Source organism: Myodes glareolus, chromosome 5 (assembly GCF_982192425.1).
Source record: "Myodes glareolus chromosome 5, mMyoGla1.1, whole genome shotgun sequence".
NCBI classification, from domain to species: Eukaryota; Metazoa; Chordata; class Mammalia; order Rodentia; family Cricetidae; genus Myodes; species Myodes glareolus.
The window spans coordinates 57,296,245-57,318,182 of record NC_142030.1 but is presented as its reverse complement, the minus strand read 5'-3'; the positions used below and the strand labels follow the sequence as shown (position 1 = coordinate 57,318,182).

The 21,938-nt window shown below is 42.6% G+C and overlaps 1 long non-coding RNA gene across 1 annotated transcript; it reads right to left on the bottom strand.

Moving 5' to 3' along the window:
- Positions 1-315: 315 nt before the first annotated feature.
- On the bottom strand, positions 316-21,258 carry LOC125391921 (uncharacterized). The gene is made up of 3 exons (XR_007229319.3): positions 21,064-21,258; positions 3,898-4,023; positions 316-1,014 (listed from the first exon to the last, which is right to left on the bottom strand). It is a non-coding gene; the product is annotated as an uncharacterized LOC125391921 (long non-coding RNA).
- Between the last annotated feature and the right edge of the window lie 680 nt (positions 21,259-21,938).

The window sequence follows — 21,938 nt, the reverse complement described above, 5'->3', positions numbered from 1 at the left end:
AGGTTTGCTTCCCAACACCCACATAGCAATTCACAAATACCTACAACTCCGGTTCCAGAGGATCTGACGCCCTCTTTTCTTCTTTCGTGGACATTGCATGCACTAACATACAATCAAGCAAAACACTCATACACATAAAATAATAAGTTTTTAAACATAAACATCACCCTGTCATGGAAGAATGTGATTTCCACCACAAAAGTCCCTCCTTCGGATTGAGGCAATGCGTCCCCAGAGTGACCCCAGAGTGAACATGACATTGAAGGAGGGGAGACTGAAGATAAAACAGAAAATCATTATGGTCCATTGCTATGGGATGTTTTCATGGAATTTACTTCTCAGAAGGGGGAATTCCAAGGGGTTAGGAAACGGGGCAGGTTGTGGTTTTTTAGGAGAAAAAAGGGAAGGAATCCAAGGGGATTACCCAGAGCAGGGTCCTGCAGCTCAACAGGAATGAGCGCTCCCTGGCCAGCGAGAGCAGCCAGAAGGTCTTTGGGAGTGTCCATATTCCTACCAATTTTACTTGGTAAGAACTCCTTCCTTCACAGAACCATCTTCCTCTCAAGAGGCAAGCATCTCATACATCAGGGACAGACATGAGAAAACCCAGTCCAGCTCCCCACTTTCCCTCAGCCGTGGACTCTGTGTGACACTCTGCTCTCCCACTGTTACTCTAAGATGCCATCGATTGTAAGACATCACAACTTCATGTAACACGGAGAAGGAAAGATTATTCCCAGCTTAAACTTTGACATATCAATGGTGAGAAGTAATTTAACTTCAGAGATGATGAATGTGAAAAAATGTACATTTTAGCATCCTGAAAATATAGCATCTATACATTGATTAGGTTGATCTATCAAGCCAGCTGCCATGAACAGAAAACCATCCATCTGTGGGGTTGGGCTGATCCAATACAGAATTCCGCAGGACTCAGAGTAGGAGAGGGTCTTTGGCTAGAGAGGTTGATAGACGGTGATCAATGTGATGATTTTTCTCATGGTCCAGATTCCTCTGAATAAAATGGAAGAACATACACAACATATAAAATGATCTTTGGGAAGGAAACAAATGCTTTATTCCCAGAGATAAGAAACAAACTTGACTCTGACTGCATTTCACAAAGCAAAGCTCAGGGTCGATCTGTAGACCTCAAGATCCCTGCAAGGGTCCCCGATTACAGTAAGCATCCCAGACTTCATGGTAGACCCTCAGAGGACTTGTCACAGGCCAGTCCCAGAGACTTTCTCACCTGTCCCCAGGGGCAGGAGCTCCCTGTCCTAAGGGTCTTCATGTAACCTAGGGACATTTATTTCATATAGCCTTCAGAGAATACCAATTGTTTGCTCAGAATCAAGAAGAGATGAAAAGTTGACCACCCATTCCTTGCCTTACTGCTACTTTGATCTTTTCTTTTTTTATTATTCCCATGCGATTCCTCTTTTTTTTTTCATTTCTCCCTTTCCTTTTCCTGCACATTTAAGAAGTTTTTGCAATATTGTGTTCTTTTAAACTTTTTTGGTTTTGTTTTCTGCTGTTTTGTTTTCAAGACAGGGTTTCTTTGTAGCTTTGGAGCCTGTCCTGGAACTATCGCTTGAAGACCAGGTTGGCCTTGAACTCACAGAGATCCACTTGCCTCTGCCTCCTGAGTGCTGGGATTAAAGGCATACGCCGCCACTGCCAAGTTTAAACTTTTTTGTTTATGTTATTTACCTTCATACAGTCATCTAACTTTTTATGTATTTTTCCATTCTTGAGTAATATTTTTCTTTTTCTTGGTGTTTTTCCCCCATCCTGTTTCCTCCCCCTACATTTTTGTACTATGATTTTACCTTATTACTTTAAAAAAATACTCTTACATTATTTCTGGGGGGTTGCTGTTGTTGTTATTGTTTGTTTTGTTTTGTTTTTACATCCTGATTGCAGTTTCCCCTCCTTCCTCTCCTCCCAATCCCTCTCCTTCCACCTTCTTTCTCCCCCCACCCCATTCACTCCTCCTCCTCTGTTTCTCTGTAAGAAAGAGCAGGCCTCCCATGGATGTCAACTAGCCATAGCACATCAAGTAACAACAATGATTCAACCAGAAATCCATGGGCTACAAGGAGAAGCTAAGATAAACACTAAACACAAAGAGAATCTATCCAATGAAATTCCAGTAGATTTCTCAAATCTAGAAAGAAAAAAATATTCATTCAAATGCAAGAAACATTTCAAACTCCAAATAGTCAGAACATGAATGAGGAAATTCCAGGATCCTGGGTGACTCCACCCAACTAGAAAAGCAACCAACAAAATAAAAGGAATGAGCGCACATCTGTCAACAATAATTCTAAATGCATATGATCTCAGCTCACTAATGAAGAGACATAGACCATCTGACTTGGGTTACATCCACCCTTTCCTTCTTTTCAGGATGTACCCTTTACTGGTAAAGAGACTGACAGACTAAAAGTCAAAAGACAGAAAATGATTTAGCAAACAAACAGAAGCAAAAGCCAGCTGCTGTAGCTAGTCTGAGAGCAGATAAAACAGACCTCAAATCAAAATTAGAAGAGATTAAGAAGGCCACACTCAATCAAGAAAATGTAGCAAGTGATAAGTACGTACAAAAAGATGAATCGTCAAAGCTTCTAAAGACTCAGTTGGCATCCTGCAGACTCTTCGGTCTGTTTCCACAGCCAAACATTGTTCCACCCATGATCAAAACATGTAAAGCCAAATCCAACCCTCATAAGCAACCTAAGATTAAACCTAGACCCTATGCATTCTACGCATGTGTTCTACAGGCTAAGAGGTTTCCATCTTAATGTGGCCGACATTGTTCTTCATTTTTATTGTGTTGTAGAGTCTGACATGGGCTATTTTTCAGATTAGACTTACAGGATACTTTTTGAAGAATCTAGGCTTTTGAAAGTTCTGTGGTTATGATGAAAATCAGGAAGTGATTTCATCTAAGAAATTTGCTGTTAAAGAGAACCAGAGTGGAAGGCGACGCACTGGCCTGCTCTCCCAGGGTCTCCAGGGAATGAACTGGGAACCAGGGAAAACAGGAAGACAGCTATCAGAAGAAATGAGTGGCAGCCAACAGTTTCCAGTCCGATAACAGAGTAAATGAGGAATCTTCACAAAGCAGGACAGGAAAAATACAGCATGCAGCCTGCAGGGATTAGAACAATTTGAGGAAGCCCCCATCGCAGAGGGAGTGACTGGGGCCAAGCTTAAACAGAGAGCCTAGGAAAAGTACTGTGCTCTTGCACCCCAGAGAGACATTTTAAAGAGAAAATCATAAATAATAGGAGACAAAAGTCATGTTCAGCAGCAGAGACAAAAGACTCCTTGAGAAAATCTTTCCTAGAGGAGGACCTACAAAATGACTTTTTAAAAAACGCCCCACTGAGCCCCAGATCCTGAAAGAGCTGCATTCTTAGGAATCTCCAGCAAGTGTCCCAAGGATATCTACTGAAACCCTGAAGTCAGGCCAACAGGACTTCTCTCCACATTTATTCCCCTGGAGATACATAAACAAAAATCTACTCCCTCCTCATAAGGCTCCAACAACAAACCAAACTACAGTTCTGCTATAGTGCAACTTGGGGGAATCGGTGAGTTTATTGGTCTGACTTACAGAGCATGGGTAAAAGGTCACTTCAAAGAACATGACTCCAAAGCAGCTTCACCACCAGAAAGCCTCTCCCCTGCCTGAAAGTGATATAGCTACATAGACGGAGTTCTCAACCCTCCCCAGGCCACATGCTCCAGCATCTCCAAAGACCCAAGACCATGGTAATTAGGTATAATTGCATAAAAATAGTTAGGAAGTGGTCAGTATCCCAGATGAGGGTCCAGCAATATTCCTTACGCTCTCCTTCTGTGAAGGAGTGTCAACAGTCAACAAACCTGATATCCAGGGTCTCTTGCAAGTAGTCAAATTGTTCTGACGGAAATGATGCCTGTTTGCTTGAAGGAGCATCCATGTTCTCCAATCGGGAGAGGCAGGGCTTTACAACACGACAGCACGGTATTCTGTGAGACAAAAATCTACTTGAAACTAAAGTTCACAGGTTTCAAGTGGCATGCCCAACAATGGGAAGGGCAGCTTTGAGGCAGAGATAGCTTTTACAATCAGTCTTCTGAGGGATCACCCAGAGATGTGCCCAGCACCAGTGACCTGATTCAAAACGGGTTTGGAGTGATGTATTTTATGCTATGAAAGGTGACATTAGTAAATCTAGACAACAACACTATTAGTTTGCTCCGTCAGGTTAGGGGGAAAAAAACTAACCAGCACAAATACTCAGCAAAACTCTCTGTCATACTTAATAGAAAATAAAAGGCATTTAATAACAGAATCATTGTAGGGGTTGAAAAGAGAGCCCAATGGTGAAAAGTATGCATTTCTTTTTCAGAAGACCCAGCTTGGGTTCTAGTATCATCAGAAGGCTCACAAACACATGCGATTCCAGCTTCAGGGAGACCCAGTGCCTCCAACCTCAGGTACCTGCACTAAAGTACACTGGCACATACACTTAACTAAAAATAAAAAACCAATCTTTTTTAAAGCATTCCAAAGTAATTTAAGGTCACTAAATCAGCTCTACAAAGGATACTGAAAAGAACATTTTGGAGAATGACAAACACAACCAAAAGGATGCAAGAACAAAGTGGTGATGCTTTGTAGTTAGACAAGTAAAGATTAGAGAAAAACACCGAACACTACGACGTCAACTAAGATTATATATATATTTCAATAGTAACTCTGAAGCCATATGAATGACTTCAATTCTCAAATCAAAAACTCACGGGTGTACATAGCAAGTTTCTAAAGCTACACAGTAACCCCGTATTTCCAAACAACAGCAGCAGCAACAATACCAACAACAAAACCACAGACTAGCAGATTGGATTGAAAACAGGATAATTTTATATACTACCTCCAAGAAATACATTTCATTATTGTATAATTGTTGCCTTACAATGAACAGATGGAAAAAAATATTCCAAGTAAATGGACTTGGGAAGTAAGAAGGTATCATTATTCTAATACCTGACAAAGTAGACTTCAAACCAAAACTACTCTGAAGAGATAAAGGTCACTTTATATTAATTAATGGAGCAATCAATCAAAAAGCTATTACAATTCTAAATATGCACAGACAAAACAATTTATGCACCCAATTTCATAAAACAATACTAGTAGATATAAAGTCACAGATCAATGCCAACGCCACAATTAGTGGGTGACCTCAACACCAGGCTCTCACAAAAGAGAGAGTCCTAACAAGAAGAAACAGAAGCATCTGAGTAAAGAACGTAGTAAATGAGATGGAGCTACCGGGCATCTACAGCACATTCCAGCTGAACTCTGCAGAGGACACATTCTTCTCAGCAGTCCATAGAACATTCTCTAAAAGAGAACATATTAAGACACAAAGCAAGCTGGAGAGATGGCTCACCAGTTAAGAGCACTCACCAGTTAAGGCTGCTCTTCCAAAGGTCCTGAGTTCAATTCCCAGCACTCACACAATGGCTTCTAACTCTACCTGTAGCCCAATGGGATCTGATACCCTCTTCTGGTGTGCAAATGTGCAGACAAAGCATCCTTACATAAGTAGATAAATAATAAATAAATATTTTGCTGGGTGGTTGTGGCACACACCTTCAATCCCAGCACTCAGGAGGCAGAGACGGGCAGATTTCTGTGAGTATGGGCCAACCTGGTCTACAGAGTGAGTTCTGAGACAGCCAGGGCTACAAAGTAAAACCCTATCTTGAAAGAAAAAAAATGCAAGCCTCAACAAATTCAAAAAACTGAAATGACTTCCTGTACTCTATCTGACCACAATGGAATAAAGCTGAAAATCAAATGCAAAAGAATACACAAACTCAGGGAGATTACACAACATGTTATTGGATGTTGAATAGTGTAACATGAGGGCCAGCTTCTGTGGATGTAGTTATCCATGTTGGGCACCATTTGTAACATGAGGGGGCCTGCTTGTTGGGGTATCTGTCCCGCCCAGTACCCCACAGCCAGCAAGCACCAAAGAAAAATCACACAGAGGACTCCATAAGATTATAATTGATTGGCCCCTTAGCTTGGGCTACTTATTAGCTCTTATAACTTATGTTAGCCCATTATTGCTGCAGCCAGCGCAGCCTGGATAGGCAAGACTGGTGGTGGGAGGGGGGGTGTCAGGATTGAGACACAGAGGTTTCTTTTCAGGTGGAAGAACAGCAACCTTTATTTTGCCCAGCAACCTTTTATACCTCTACTCCTTCTGTGGAGATTCACCAGCCAGAAAGAACACAAACATCCTTGTCAATTACAGACCACAAGGAAGTTCCGCTATCAGTCAGGGGGGAGTGAGGACAGCTGGATCACACCAATTATTTTTTATCTATGTTAGCCACACGACTCAGTACCTTTCACAGCTGGGCAACTTACATCTTGCTTCTCGGTGGTCTGGGCAAGAATGCGGAGGGAGTTTCCTGCTTCCCAGAATACTCCTGTTCTCTTTGCTCCGCCTCTACTTCCTGTCTGGTTTACCCCCCTATACTTCCTGCCTGGCCAATCAGCGTTTATTCAAAATAAACAGATTGACAGAATACAGACAATTCTCCCACACCAGAATAGCTCGTTAAAGAAATAACAATATTCCTAAAAGTGAAAGAAAATGAAGACACAATGTATCTAAACTCTTAGGATACAATGAAAGCAGTCCTATGAAGGAAGTTTATAGCTAGAAATGTCTACTTTTAAAAATCAAAATTCAACAGCTAGAGAGATGTTTCATTCATTAAAGGCTAGGCTCACAACTAAAAATAAAAGTCAGTGTTCTCTGGGCTGGAGACGGCTCAGCCCAGTTCAGTGCTCAGTACTGAAATGGTGGATAACCACCATAGGTAACTCCATTTCCAGGGGATTCAATACCTTCTTCTGACCTTCATAGCTACGAGGCATGCACCTGGTGTATATACATACATACAGGCAAAGACTCATACACATAAAATAAATCCTTTTCTTAAATTTTATTAGTGTTCTCAAGGAAACAGCTTCATGAGATGCTTTGGGACTTCACACATCAGGGAGTACCCTCAGCCCACCTACTACCAGTTTTGAGGTTGTCTTTGCCAGATGACTGATAAGTAAGATCCTTAAGATGACATCATAGTGTCTTCGTCCCAGGACCACTCCTTGTACAAAAGGTCTTCACTTGTATCTCTAGGAAGCAGAGATAGAGTATGCTATGTTGAAAGCAATGATGGCATGCCTCAAGGAAGGCAGCAGGGTGGAGAGACACCAGTCCTTGATGAGGCTGTGTAGCGACTCCCACCCATCTAACAGAGCATTCTGGAACAGGCTGCCATGCGGAGACACAGACTGAAGCAGTTCTTATTTTCCCTGGTTCACTGCTTACTGACTGTGCACCCATGTCCTTGCAAAGACAGGACTTGAGGAAGGCAGTCCTGAGTGCCCAAAGCAAGTCTCCCTGAGAGCCGGAGCAACCACTGAACTCCCAGAAGGTAGAAGTGATCGTGCTGAGCCTGAGGGAGAGCTCTGGGCATAGTGCTGTGTTCATTGCACAGATGCCAACCGAAGGAAGGGTTCAAAGAGTCAGGAGGGATTTAGAGATGGAAACATCTTTTTTATTTTTATTAATTAAAGTTTTCATTTATTTTACAACCTGACCAATGTTACCCCTCTCTCTTCTCCTCCAATTCCCTCCCCCCACCTCCCCTCTGCTTCCCCATCTACTCCTCCTCTGTTTCTGTTCAGAAAGGAGCAGGCCTCCCATGGGTGTCAACAAAGCATCACATAGCACGTTGAAGTAGAACTAAGCTCTCTGCCTTGTATTAAGGCTGGGCAAGGAAACCCAGTATGGGGAATAGGTTCCCAAGAGTCTTCCAGAGTATTAGGGTAGGCCCTGATGCCACTGCTAAGAATCCCACAAATAAACTACTCTACACAATTATCACATATGTAGAGGGCCTAGGTCAGTCCCATGAAGACTCCCTAGCTGTTGGTCCAGAGTCTGTGAGCGATTATGAACCCAAGGTAGTTGCTTCTGAGGGTTTTCTTGTGATGACCTTGACCCTCTTGGCTCCTACAATCCTTTTTCCCTCTCTTCAACAGGATTCCCAGAGCTTGGTCCAGTGCTTGGCTGTGGATCTCTGCCTTAGTTTCCATCAGTTACTGCATGAAGTCTCTCTGACGACAATCAGGGTAGTCACCAATATGCTTACAGGATGTTAAAAAGAACAGCACAGGAAAATTGACTTAAGCCCAAGGCTGGCTCCTGTGTAGACTGTGGTCAATTCAAGAGTGAACCCCTGATGTTGCCCTCTGAGCTCACGGGAACTCAGCTTCTGCATTTTGTAAAGTAACATTTAATGAAAATAAGAAACCACTCATTGGTATCAAAATCAATCCTGGTCTTCTTTTGGGCAAAGTTTCTAGTAGTGGAACAGAAGAGAAACATGGACCCCAACAGCTTAGGACCCCTTTCTGCTTGCTGCTGACTTCCGCCTCCAAAAAAGAGTCACATTTCATTCCCCGATGTAACCTTTATTTCTCATGCTAGCAAAAGGCTACCCTTTCTATTTCCTCACTAACTTTTTCCTGGGAATTTCTCCTACTCTCTTTATTTCATCTCTGTTTTGCAGAGAACATCATATGAGCTACAAGTGTACTGATTGCTCCTCCCAGGGACACACGGCAAGCCTTTGTTTGAGCCACAGGTAGACTGAATTATAGATTTAACTCTGTAAAAGAAAAATCAATCTATTATTTATCACTAAGGAGAAACCTATTAATGTCCTGTCCTCAGTTTGCAATAGAGTATGCCTATACCTTAGATAGGTTGACTCTCTTAATAGATGCTAGAGATCGGCTTACCACATTGGGTATCAAAGCACATTAGCAGATTACATGTATTACTTATTTAACCAGCGTGCTTCTTCGCTGGGTCAACTAACAGTATATTAAAATGCAACATCAATTTAGCAGGTGTGCACCTGCATCAAATATTTATTGCCAGTGGTAAACTTGCTTTAGAAAAAGACAACAGCCTCCCTGTTGGCCATGTGATTCTGGACCGCCAGCAGCAGCAACAATTGGCAGCATCTCTTAGTCAAGCCGTCCATGGCTCCCACAAGGACTTTGCTCTTAACAGCCTCAGTAGCCATCTTTCAACATCTACCAATTCTTACATTCAGAGTAAAATAGCTGTAAGAGAAATTGATTTTAATACGCTTTGTTTTCTGAGTCTCGTGTATCTGAAGCTAGCCTCAAACTCCCTATGCACCCAAGGATGGCCTTGAACTTCTGATCTCGCTGCCTTCACCTCCTGCAAGCTGAGTTTACAGACATGAGCACCATGCCCAGTGTTATACGGTACTGGGATCAAATCCCGGGATTTCAGCATGAGAAGTAAGTACTTCGTCACTTGAGTTATATCTGCAGCCTTCAAACTATCATTTTTAATGGATAGAGTGTCATTTCGGCAAAAGATAAATGAAATATTTACTACAGATACATCTATTCAATGTATTCAATAAACATACACCCAGCCCCTACGAAGTGCCAAGGGCTGTTTTAGGTGATGGGAACAAAAGGAGAACACTACACTCAATGTCTCTGTCTTAATAGCAAAGGTCCAATAAAGGGGAATGCAACAAATAACTACACAGGCATCAAGGTGGCCCCAAGGGCTGTGAGCCCGAGAGACAGTTCCGCAGTTTAAGGCACTTACTGCCAAGCCTGATGACCTGAGTTCAATCCCCTGGACCCACACGATGAAAGGAGAGAACAAACTCCCACAAGTTGTCCTCTGACCTCCACGTGAGTGCAGAGCGTGCCCCCTCAATAAGCAAATGCAACACGTTTAGAAATAAGAGCATTAAATGGGGGAACTTTCACAATAAGCAAAGGAAGTTCAGGCCACTGTAGAAAAACTTCTCATAGAAAGTGATAGTTGATACAGGATTGGAATTTTAAAGGGGAGCTCAGCCCTGGAAGTTCTGGAGTCAAAGCACCCCAGGCAGAATAAATAAACCCAAATGGTTTTAGACGTGGGCAAACTGACAAGTTCGCGTTGCAGGCGGGGATCCAGTGTGTCTGCCGTGATGTGAAAGGCTAGTGTAAGACAAGGCCCCCGTCTGCCCTGCTGAGCTATATTAAGAAAGTGGGATATTAGGTGGAATGAGATCTGAGCAGGAACTTATGATCTACTTTACATTTTTAGAATCTCAGTCTGGCTAATGTGCAGGAAAGATTCACAGTGGGTAAGAGGCTGTTTCAGTATCCAGGGTCTTAGTTTGGATTCCTTAAGAAGCACGAAGACAAAGTTTATGCCCTGAAAAATGGAGGGACACCTTGGCCAACACACGGAGAAAACATTGAGAAAAAGGAAGCAACAAAGAATGTATTATTAATCCAGCTTCAAGTGAAGTGTCTGGAGTTTAACCCCGCCGAGAAACACAGGAATCTAGTTCAAACTACACCATGAGCTAGTTCCTCCCAAACGCCAGGGTCTGGGATGTTTCCACACCCACTTGCAAAGTCTGTGGGTAATAATTCTTCAGAGCTTACACAGGTGCTACAGGTGTAGCAGGTGGACAGACTGACCTTCCGGGACTGGAAGACAGTGACCTCTGGCACCGAGACACAAGCACTAGCCCTGGAGAGCCGGATGAGAAGTGCCTGGGGATAGAGTGGGCACCGCACTGCCCATTATATCAGCTCAGGAGTGATAGAACTTGAAAGGGGACGTGATAGAGCTGGTGAGAAATGGGTAGAGTCAGAGTCGGGCTGACAAGCTTTCTGGATGTACTCAGAGTCATGGAAAAAGAGGAATTAAGGATGCTCCTAAACCAGGGCCTTTATCTTCTGGGTAGATGGTGGGCCGAAGTAATGGAAGGGGAAATACTAGAGGGGAAATAACTCCTGGGAATGTGCTGGAATCTTTGTCCACCTGACAAATACCTGACATAAACCACTTAGAGATTGGGACTGTTTCACTTGGCCCTGGGTGCCAAAGGTTTTGGTCCATGGCAAGCAGACCCCATGTTTCTGGACCTGCTGTGCAGACATCTTTCATGGAGAAACACGTGATGGAGGAGTGCTGGTCAGTTCCTGGCAGCCAGGCAGAGTAGCGTGTGGTAGGGATGGCTTCCTTCTTCCCATCATTCCCTCTGAGCCCCATAATCGATTGGACAGTGCCATCCACTTGGGTTGGGTCTTCCCTTCCCCCCAGCCCACTTCTCAATTTGATGATAATCAAGATTACCACAAGATGGGACAAGGAATCTGAAACTTCTTTTAAGATTCCTATTAAGAGCCAGGGGGTGGCAGAGCACGGCTTTAATCCCAGGACTCAGGGCAGAGGCAGGTGGATCTCTGTAAGTTTGAGGCCAGTCTGATCTACAAGAGCTAGTTCCAGAAAAGGCTCCAAAGCTACAGAGAAATGCTATCTCAAAAAAAAAAAAAAGATTCCTATTAAGACTCAAAATGGAACTGTCACATAGACAATTGGATTGAAGTATTGAACTCATACAAGTCTGTTATAGAGGATGAATAAATAAATTTTAGGTCAAGGACAGAGGCCATCCCTATTATTATGTTGTTCACTTAAAAATCTTAGAATAAGTTTCATATTACTGGTTATTACCACGATAAAATAAAATTTAAAGACAATTTAAAAATTGAACCATAGAAAATGTCCCTATTCTCAGCATCCAGCCCCTACTTCAAATAGAATATATGGCTTGTGCCTGCTTTGTAAGCTGCCTTCTTTGAACTAGTTCATCTAAATTAATTATTGTGCTATGTTCAAAGTATTTGCAAACCAACTATGAGTTAAAAATAGGCTAACAGCAGAGATCTTAGGTCTGACATTTTCTGGGAAGCTACAAAATAGACGAGACTGCCACAAACACTTTCTTATTTAAGCCTTGAAGAGACCCTTCAGTAATGACTCAGATTTATTATTGCCACCTCAGACGCCAAGCAAATTGACTCAGAAAGACTAGCTGATCTATCACCACCACACTGCAAAGGAGATTAGAGAAATCCAGTCCCCAAGCCTCAAATCCATGCTCACTCCCTTGTACCACATGGCCTGAGTCGACGGCCAAAGGCTGGTCTGACACTTCAGCTTGAGAGACTGATCCTGAGAGACTTGAACCTCACTTTTTAACCACTTGTGAGAGACCCCACCTAAAAAAATAGAAAGGATGACAGAAGGAAAAGTGACCATTTCTCAGGATGTGTCTAGAAGGCAGTACCATCCCCAAATTGTCACCTGAGCAAACACCACCTACTGCTATATGCTCCTCAGGGAAGGTCACATGGATGTGGATATCATCTTTATTACAATGATGATTTCATTGTATGTCAAACTATGCCAAACTGTATACTTTGAGTAGATGGGATGTATATTGTGCCTCAAATATATCTTAATAAAACTACAGAAAAAGTAAATAAAGCAGAATAAAGCAAAATAAAAAGGTCAATGCCCATGCCGCTTTGTTTAGTGTAGTTTTGCATTGTGTTCTAATTCACGCAGTGGAATACCTTCTGCTTTATTCTATCTGCTTGGGATTTCATTGGCTGTTTCCTTTATATTTCCATGCGCATTTTAGAATTATTCCTCCATTTGTGTGAACAATGTCATTGGTATTTTGTTATTGGTTGCATCAAGTCTGAATATCACTTTGGGTAGCATGAACATTTTAACAATATTGATTTCTCCTGTTCATAAAAATAAGGTCTTAGTCCTGCCTTAACGAGGTGATGGAAGAGACAGACTTAGTTAACTTCCCAGGGGAGGGCTTACCCTCTCTGAGGAGCAGATGGGGGTGGGTTGGAGGAGGATGTGGGGAGCGGGAGGAGAGGAGGGAGGGGGAACTGGGATTGGTATGAAAAAATAATTAATTAGTTGATTAATTAATTAAAAAAAGAAACCAAATCAACCCACGTGGGCACCAACCGACAGATGAGTGACGGAGATGAGATTATCGATGCACCTTGGAAAATCATTCACCCCAAAACCTGGATGAAAATTTGTCACTTGCATGGATGGAACTACAGGTACTGCACAAACAAACCGAGTACACAAAGACAGATACCACATAATCACACTCACATGTGTGCGTGAGTCTAAAAGAGTGAATCTCGTAAAACTCAATGGTAGAATAGCGCTTACTAACAGCTAAAGAAGGTTAAAAAGAAGGGACTGGTGAAGAAAGGTTGATCATTTCCTACTAACTTAGAATGAGATAGGAGAAAGAAGTTTTGGTGTCATTGTGCAAAGTAGGGTGACTGCAGATCCTGACAATGTATTGTACATTTCAAAATGCCTGGAAGGAGATTGTTTAAATAAATGTTTAGGAAAACAGACATGCTTACCTAGATTTGAGCAATACACAATACATTCCTGTATTAAAATACCACACGACTAATGCACGGTGGCACACACACTTTTAATCCCATCACTCCAGAGGCAGAAACAGGCAGAGGTCTATGAGTTCAAGGCCAGGCTGCTATACATCCTGTTATACATCCAGGCTAGCCAGGGCTATATAGAAAGAACCTGTCTCAGAAGAAAGGGATTATCACATGATCTCTCCTAAACAGATACATCATCTATTTCTCTGTGTCAATTAAAGATATAACATGTGTGAGAAGGTGATTGGATATATGTTTGGCCCTTCAGAAAACTATAAGATCTTAACATCAACTGATTTTTTTTGCCTGAATCAATCATAACTGTAATGACTAAAAACTAATTGTTGTTGATTTCTTTTCATTATATCATGGCCAGCTGCGTTGGGAGCCACACTAGATCATTAGGGCTACGTGGTACCTTTCGTACCTTTCTCTGACTTCTGAAATTCACTCCTCATCTTTTGCCATTTCTTTAAGCCTGCAGTCTCAATAGAAGGACAAATTCCCAGGAAGGGGTATGTGGCCCAGCTGATGACATCAAACACCCTGAATTAGTCTCTGTGTCCACCCTATTCTAGCTCTAAAAACAAGAAAGAGTCGCTGCTGAAGTCGGTACTGTTCCGTGTCCTTCTAGTCCTTCAACTCTGAGCTCAGTGGTCTTGACCTTGGTCTCATTTTAAAAACTCAAAAAATCTCTTTTTGTTTTGGCAAATATTTTTGATGCTTGATTTTTTATTAATTCTAATATTTTATGTGTGTGAGTGCTTTGTCTACACATATGTCTGTATAACGGGACATCAGGTACCCTGGAACTGGAGTTACAAATGGTCGAAAGCAAACTGAACAGGCCATGGAAAAGAGGCCAATAAGTCAGATACCTCCGTGGTTGCTGACTCAGCTCCTGCCTTGGGTTCCTGCCCGGAATTCCCTCAGTGATGAACTGTAGTCAAGACATGTAAGTCAAATAAACCCTTTGCTCTGCAAGCTGCTTTTGGTCACAGTGTTTATCTTAGCAACTGCACGCAAACTAGAACTGAAAAGAGATATCGAGGGTATAAGACCCTCTGTGTTTCCTACTCTAAATTCATTTTGAATCTAAATCCTTTTAAGTCTGTTTTCTACTCTAAATCTGCTTAAATATCTTCCTTGGTCATGGCTTGATTCTGAGTCCTGCTCAGCTCAGGACTTTTCTTGAATAAGTCCCTAGATCTTTGGTTCTGAAGCCACATCTAGATCTCTGATGTGTCAACAATGGTTTCTCAAGAACATCTTCATACGGCGGCATGCTTTAGGTAAGATTCTTTGATAAAAGCGCTGGTAAAGATTTCTGTTGTTCATCTGTGAATCTTGTGTGACTTACACCAGTGATTGGTTGGTTCATTGTTTTGAAAGGTTTTCTTGGGCCATGCTGGGAAACACACCTGATGTCCAATCATCCATCATCAATAGCATGTCGGAACATTAGCAATGCCGACCACACTGCGGTCAAATGCATCGCCTCTAGGTTTTCATCTTTAAAATTTGTCATACAATAAAGTTATCTGCAGACCTGTGTTCATCACAGCGCTATCCATGACAACCAAGATATGGAGCCCTCCTTGGGACCCATAAACAGATGTATGGATAAAGAAAATATGTGGCATGGGTCACAGAGGTGCCCCGGAAGTAAAAGCACCTGCTGGGCAAATTTGAAGACCTAAATTCAAGCCTAAAGATCCAAATAGTGGAAGGAAGAACCAACTCCCGCAGTTGCCTTGGACCTCTGCAAACCACGTGCAAACAAAACAGCCATAATAAATAAAATTAATTTTAAAAAAATTTAAATGGAAATATGAAAAACAGGAGAGTTTTACTCGGTCACAAAGAAGAAGAAAATTGTGCTATCTGTAGAAAAATTAAAGTAGTTGGACATCACTGTGTTGAGGGAAATAACTCATCGTCTGCCCGCCCAAAGATAAATGTCAAATGTCTTCTTTCAAGTGTGGAAACTGAGGTGATGGGACCATGAAATCAAAAGGCAGATGTCTAAGTGGCTGACGAAGGGGAAGAGGAAAAGGGGGTGGGAGTAAGAACGGTGACTAGAGACGGTTAATTTAGAACAAAGTACATTATATGCATGCATGTAAACATGCTAATGAAAGCCCTTTGTACAACTAAAACATGCTTACAAATACAAACAAAATTAGTCTATTTTTGTTTAACTCATTTCCTAAGCTCCTCTAACTGCACCCTGCTTTTATGAGAGCCCTATTCCCATTCCAGGGTTAAGTGTTCCAATAACTAAGTCCTATGTGGCATTCAGTCAGCACGGAGTGGCGGCACCCTGCCTCTGTCCCCCTCAACCCTGGACTCTGTGCCTCGAGCATTCTGCTCTCTGAAAGCCACCCTCCCCCGTGCTCAGGATGGCCACTTGCTGTTTCTCCACTCCACTCACACACGGAGCTGGTGTCAGGAGCTTAGCTAGGTCTGACCACTCGGCAGGATGAGTGGATCATGACTTCTTGGCTCCTACTTACTGCTCACGTTCCCGAGGAGGAAGCCACCAGCTTGCTGCAAATGTTCCCTTTTGTAAGAGTCTACTCAAGGCCTTTACTAAAGCAAGCTAAAAATATACATATCATCATTTGTCTACAGTGAATCCTAAGTCCAGCTGAGAAGCTGCCCTGGGAACAGTTCGCTGTGTATTTCTGTGAAGCTACTGCAAAGAAAAAGATGTCAGGTCCTTATTCAAGGAGAAGCAGAGGGGTTGGAGAGCCGGCTCTGTCCGCAAAGAGCTTTCTGTGCATGAGGACCTGGGTTTTATCACCTGCATGTGTGTAAAATAAACTTGGTGTGGTAGTGTCGGCCTATGCCTCGGCATCAAGGAGGCAGAGATGGGAGGGTGCCTAGGGCTTACTGGCCAGCCAGTCCAACCAAATCCACTGCCACAGATTCAGAGACACATCCTGCTTCAAAGGCAAAGATGGAAAGCAGCTGAGAACAACCTGACAGCGGCCTCTGTTCTCTCTCTCTCTCTCTCTCTCTCTCTCTCTCTCTCTCTCTCTCACACACACACACACACACACACACACACACACACACTCACATGCACACACATGGATCTGCAGGCATGTATGCACACACACAAATACACAAAAAACAAACTTAAAGGTGCTGAGATATAAAGGTTTTTTTCTTTAAAAATATTGTACAGTTCATAAAGAATGATGGGGCAGTAGTGACTTACATATAAATAGACTTATAAAATTATGACAATATGCACTATCATAATTGTGTATAACACAGTAACTAATACTTTATTAATGAGACATTGTCATCCTGTTTCTGTCTTGCTTTTCTGGAAACTCAGGTATTAAATGATCAAAATTTAGAATGACTTTATTTCCTTTTATAATGCAAAAGAGCACTTTCATTGGCTACTTAATATAATTACAGAATGAAGTACATTTTGATCCACACATGCAGTATGTATTGGTCAAATCAAAATGATCAATGTTTGCATCTCATCATCACTGCAATGTATATTCATCAGATAGGTAAGGGGTGATCACCAACTGCAGGTGCCCACCACACTGTTCAACACCAGAACTTATCACCTGCCCTCCCTCCAGTTCCCCTCCCTTCACATCCTTTCAGATACTAGGAGCCACTGTAGCGATGTTTTGTTTTGTTTGTGATCTAACAAATAAAGCTTGCCTGAAGATCAGAGTGTAGAGCTAAACCACTAGCTAGCCATAGAGGCCAGACAGTGGTGGCACACACCTTTAACCCCAGCACTTGGGAGACAGAGGATGTGAGTTCAAGGCCACCCTGGGCTACAGGAGACTGAATCTGTCTAAAAGAAACAGAGCTCAGACAAAGGTGATCCCAGCACTTGGGATCCCATGCCTTTACTTTCAGCACTAGGGAGGTAGAGGCAGAAATGATGTGGCTGGGCAGAAAGAGGGATATAAGGCAGGAGGAGACAGGAGCTCAGATGCAGTCTGAGGAGTCATAGAGACAGCATTTGGTCTGAAGATTCAGTCCAAGCATGTAGTCTGAGGTTTTTTAGAGACAGATTCAGTCTGAGAATTTGTAGAGACAGGATTGCCCCTTCAGTCTGAGCACTGGTAGAGGTAAGAACTCTCTCATGGTTGCCTGCTCTGCTTCTCTGATCTTTCGGCAATAACCCGTGTCTGACTCCAGGTTTTTATTATTAAGACCAAACAGAATTTGTGCTACAACCAATTGTTAGAGCTCCTGCCTATGAGTAAGAGCGTGTAATGTTTGTCCTTTTGTGTCTGACATTTCATTTAACACAACATCCTCCACTTCCATCTGTTTGGTACAAATGGTAGAATACCATTTTTGTGCTTGAATAATATTCCACTGTGCATATCCCTTGTTCATTCACTCGCCCACTGAGCGCATCTCAGTTAATTCTAAGGCTTCCCTGCCGTGAATTGTGCAGCACAGAAACATGGCCATACTGGTGTCTCTTTAATGTGCTAGTGTAAGTTCCTTTGGCTCTAAACCAGAAGTGGGATCGCCAGATCATACAACAGATCTATTTTTAAGTTTTGATGAATCTCCATATCATCCTCCATAAGTGCTAGGTTAATTTACATTCCCACCAATGGTTCATAAGATTCCCTATATTCTGTGGGCTGGCAAGATGGCTTAGTAAATAAAGGTAAACCTGATGACCTGAGTTCAATCCCAGGACCCACATGATGGAGAAAAAAAATCTCATTTCTGCAAGTTGCCATCTGCCATATACATGTCCACCGTTGTATATCACATGTACATACACATATCCACATGCAAATAAAAAATATGGCTTCTTAAAAAGATACCCTGTTCTCCATATCCTTTATCTTTAGCATGTCTCGGTTGCAAGCGGCCATTCTAACTAGTATAAGAAAATCTCTCACTGTGCTTTGATTTGTGGTTCCCCAATGGCTAATGGGACGGAGCATTTTCCCATAAATTTGAACACCTTCGTTTTTGGTTGACACAATGGCGAGCAACAACTCCACCTTGGCAAGGGAAAGATCAGAAAGGATCCTGGGTACTAAGTGTTTGTCTTCTGATATTATTGTTTCTAAGTTGTCAAGAATATCCTATAAATTATGATGTAAGAATACATATCTGATAAATTACCTTAAGACATAGCTTTCAGCTTACCTAGCACAGACCACTTTTATAAAAACAATTTTTCTAAAAAAGTGCTTAATTCTTCATGCAATTCAGTTTTGTGTAAATCTGGATTTATGCTTAAAAGCAAATTCTTAGGATGACATTTTAATGTCTCTTTTGCAATTCCCTGTGACTTGTGGAGGATGTACAGGAAACTGAGAATAGGGCCATAATTCAGAGCATCCCGAGGCATCAGACACCTGTATCTCCAGCTATAAAGAAGAGTCTCTCTAAATTCTTCTCATTAATAGTCAGATCATCCAGAGCATAATATAAAAATAATGTATTCAGGCTGGCACTGGGGAGGTGGAGGCAAGAGGATCTTGGACTTGCAGGGTAGCCAGTCTAGATGAACTAACAAGCTCCATGCTTGGTGACAGACTCCATCTCAAAAAATAAAAATAAAGCATGGAGAACAGTTGAGCAAGCCATGAGACGTTGACCTCTGGCCTCCACGTGCCTGAGGGGTGGCAATGATTTATCCTTCAACTTTCACTTTGCAGCTAAGGCTCACAGAACAGTGAGACACGCCTGTGAGCAGAAGGGATGTGTGCCAAGGGCTCCTGTGAGGATCTGAGCCACTGAGTCATCTCTCTAGCCCACACCTGGCTTTTTCATGTGGGTACTGAGGATAGAACTCGGTCTTCATGTTTGTACAGTTGATTCATTTCCCCAGCCCCAAAATCACTAAAATTTTCAAGAAGATGAAAGCGGGGCATGAAACCAAACACCTGACTCCTTCTGAAAGACGAGCCCTGTGTGCTGTGCTGTGTCATCCCCACCGGTCCAGCCCTGCCTGAGGCATCACCCTGAACGTTACAGTCCGTCCTGGCCAGAGCCCTCTACCATCCTGCAGCTTCCATTCTACAGAGCTACCATGTCAGCCCGCCCTGCAGAGCTGCGTTGCTGCGTGGCTTCACCTCCCTTGACTGTATCAAGTAGGTTCCCCTGCTGATTTCTTCAGAACAAAACCTCAGTCCATCTTCCCTTGACTTCTAATGCATGCCTTGCCTGAAAGAGTTCCTGCCATACTTTCAAACATCCCCCTCTAATGGGCCCACCCTTGCCTCTATCACAAGCTCTGTTGCCTGACTTTGCTGGGCTCCAACTTGATGTTTTCCAACGGCAAGAGGTTTGGGTTTAAAAATAAAAGGGACTCATAGTTGTGATAAGAATTAGCCAGCAGCACTGACTAATGGAGGTGCGTGTGGATGAATGACTAAGCAGAGAGTGGGCCAAGTCGCTATTATAAGAGAAAGTTCACTGCGATAGCAAGCAAAGCGCCCTGCTTTTCTGGCCCGGGTCCTGATCCGGCTCTCACTGCTCCCCATTTTCCTGGAATTGTCAAATTATAAATAAGAACTTTGATATGTCCCTTTAAAATAATTGTGCCTTGAGATGATGGCAGCTACTCTCTTCAATACCCAGTCGATGTCAAACCCAGTGTAGGGCATGTCCCCAAAAAACATTTACTCCCATGGTACTCCTATAAGCCATCAGATCCCCTCCCCAAAAAGATATAGGCCAAAACATTCAGAAAGCCTGGGTCACAATGACCCAAGATGGCTCTAGGCCTGCTGATAAGATAGCTTAGGGTGTGTGGTCACAACCAAAGTGTCAGGTTATGTGAGGCCATCAAGCAACCTAGAGGTGTAAGCTGTCCTGCCAGCAGGGTGAATGGCTCAGGAGACTTTCCATAGCTGTCTAAGAGAGTGGATAAATGTCAGCAAACAGCTGGGGGTCCCTAAGCTAGAGGGTTATGTATGGTTCACGTGGTAGCCATAGCAGCTAATGTGGGCAGGCTGCCACCAGCTAAAGGAACCAGGGTGCACATTCCCTTGAGAGTTAGCTTTACAACTAAGGAAGCCAGGACTCAAGAAGGTTAATAGGGTTCCTTAAGGTAACACAGTGGAGCTGCACCCCATACTCCAGTGGACAGTCTCATACCCGTGCACACATGGGCAGCATTAACTGGATTTAGCAGGTATTTTTTTAAGACATTAAATCGGAAGGGGGAAATGGTAAGGGGATAAGTAGGGAGTTGGGGGGAGAGAGAAGATAGATCATGTTTCATTATATGCCTTATGAAATCTCAAGAATAAAGAAAATAATCATAATGTAAATAATATTAGTAAAAATATTAAGTAAAATGGACATTTTCTAAATGAATAATGAAAGAAGCAAAGAGAAAATAATAATGAAATCCTGTCGGGATCTCTGATACTGCAGAAACAGAGCATTAAGTTGTAATGATTTCCTGTGACATGCAAATCACAACAGCTCAAGCAATTTTTAAAATCACTCTAAATAAAATGCGCAGCAATGCAAAGACAAAACAATTTAATACTTCTGAGGCAACAGAGTAGGAAACCATTAAGAGTCTTTGTTTTTCACCGTTAACCCACTGTTACTATGAGAGCAGAGAAGTCCATACATACAGTCAAAGCACTACAGTTCCTGGCGTGGAGTCTGGAATCAGAGCCATTTCTGGCCGTCCTCACTGGTGGTGAGCAGCCTGAGGGCGTGTGCAGGGCTCAGCGCGTGTGCTGTGTGTTCAGGGCTCAGGCAGCAGACAAGCCACAGTGCAGCATGGACACTGCCCAGACACCACAGTTTCTTCACACTCTGGGTTTGGAACTGATATTTTAATTCAAAAAAGGCCGCTGTGTGTCTTCAGAAATCTTTTACTGGTGCCAATTTTCCACAAGCCCCACATTCAGTTACACAACCCCATGTGGGTTTAGGAAGCTGGGTTCTAGCCTCTGTTTGTCTTGTTCCAGAAGTAATGGATTTCATTGATTCTGTGGGTGAGGACTTTGAGCAATTAGGAGCAACCAGGCCTTGCCAAGGACGAAAAATAAATGAGTGTGTCAAAATACCAACATCGTTCCTCACAGAGCTAGAGAAAGCCATCCTAAGTTCTTATGAAGGTACCAAGGGCCTAGAATCACCAAAGTAGCCCCAAAGAAGAAAACAGTGCTGGAGGCATCGCAATATCAGGCTTAAACTAGGCCATAATATGGTGAACGTCTTTATAATACCAGCACTCGGGAGGCAGAGGCCGGTGGATCTCTGTGAGTTCAAGGCCAGACTGGTCTACAGAGCGAATTCCTAGAGCCAAGGCTACCCAGAAACCCTGACTCAAAAAAAAAAAAAGCAAAACAAAGTAAAAAAATAATAATCCAATCAATAAATGAATGAACCTCAGCAGGTACTTCTCAAGAGAAAACAAGTGATCAATAAATACATGAAAAAAAATGTTTGACATCTTTAGCCACTGGAGAAATGTAAATCAAAACTACATGGAGATACT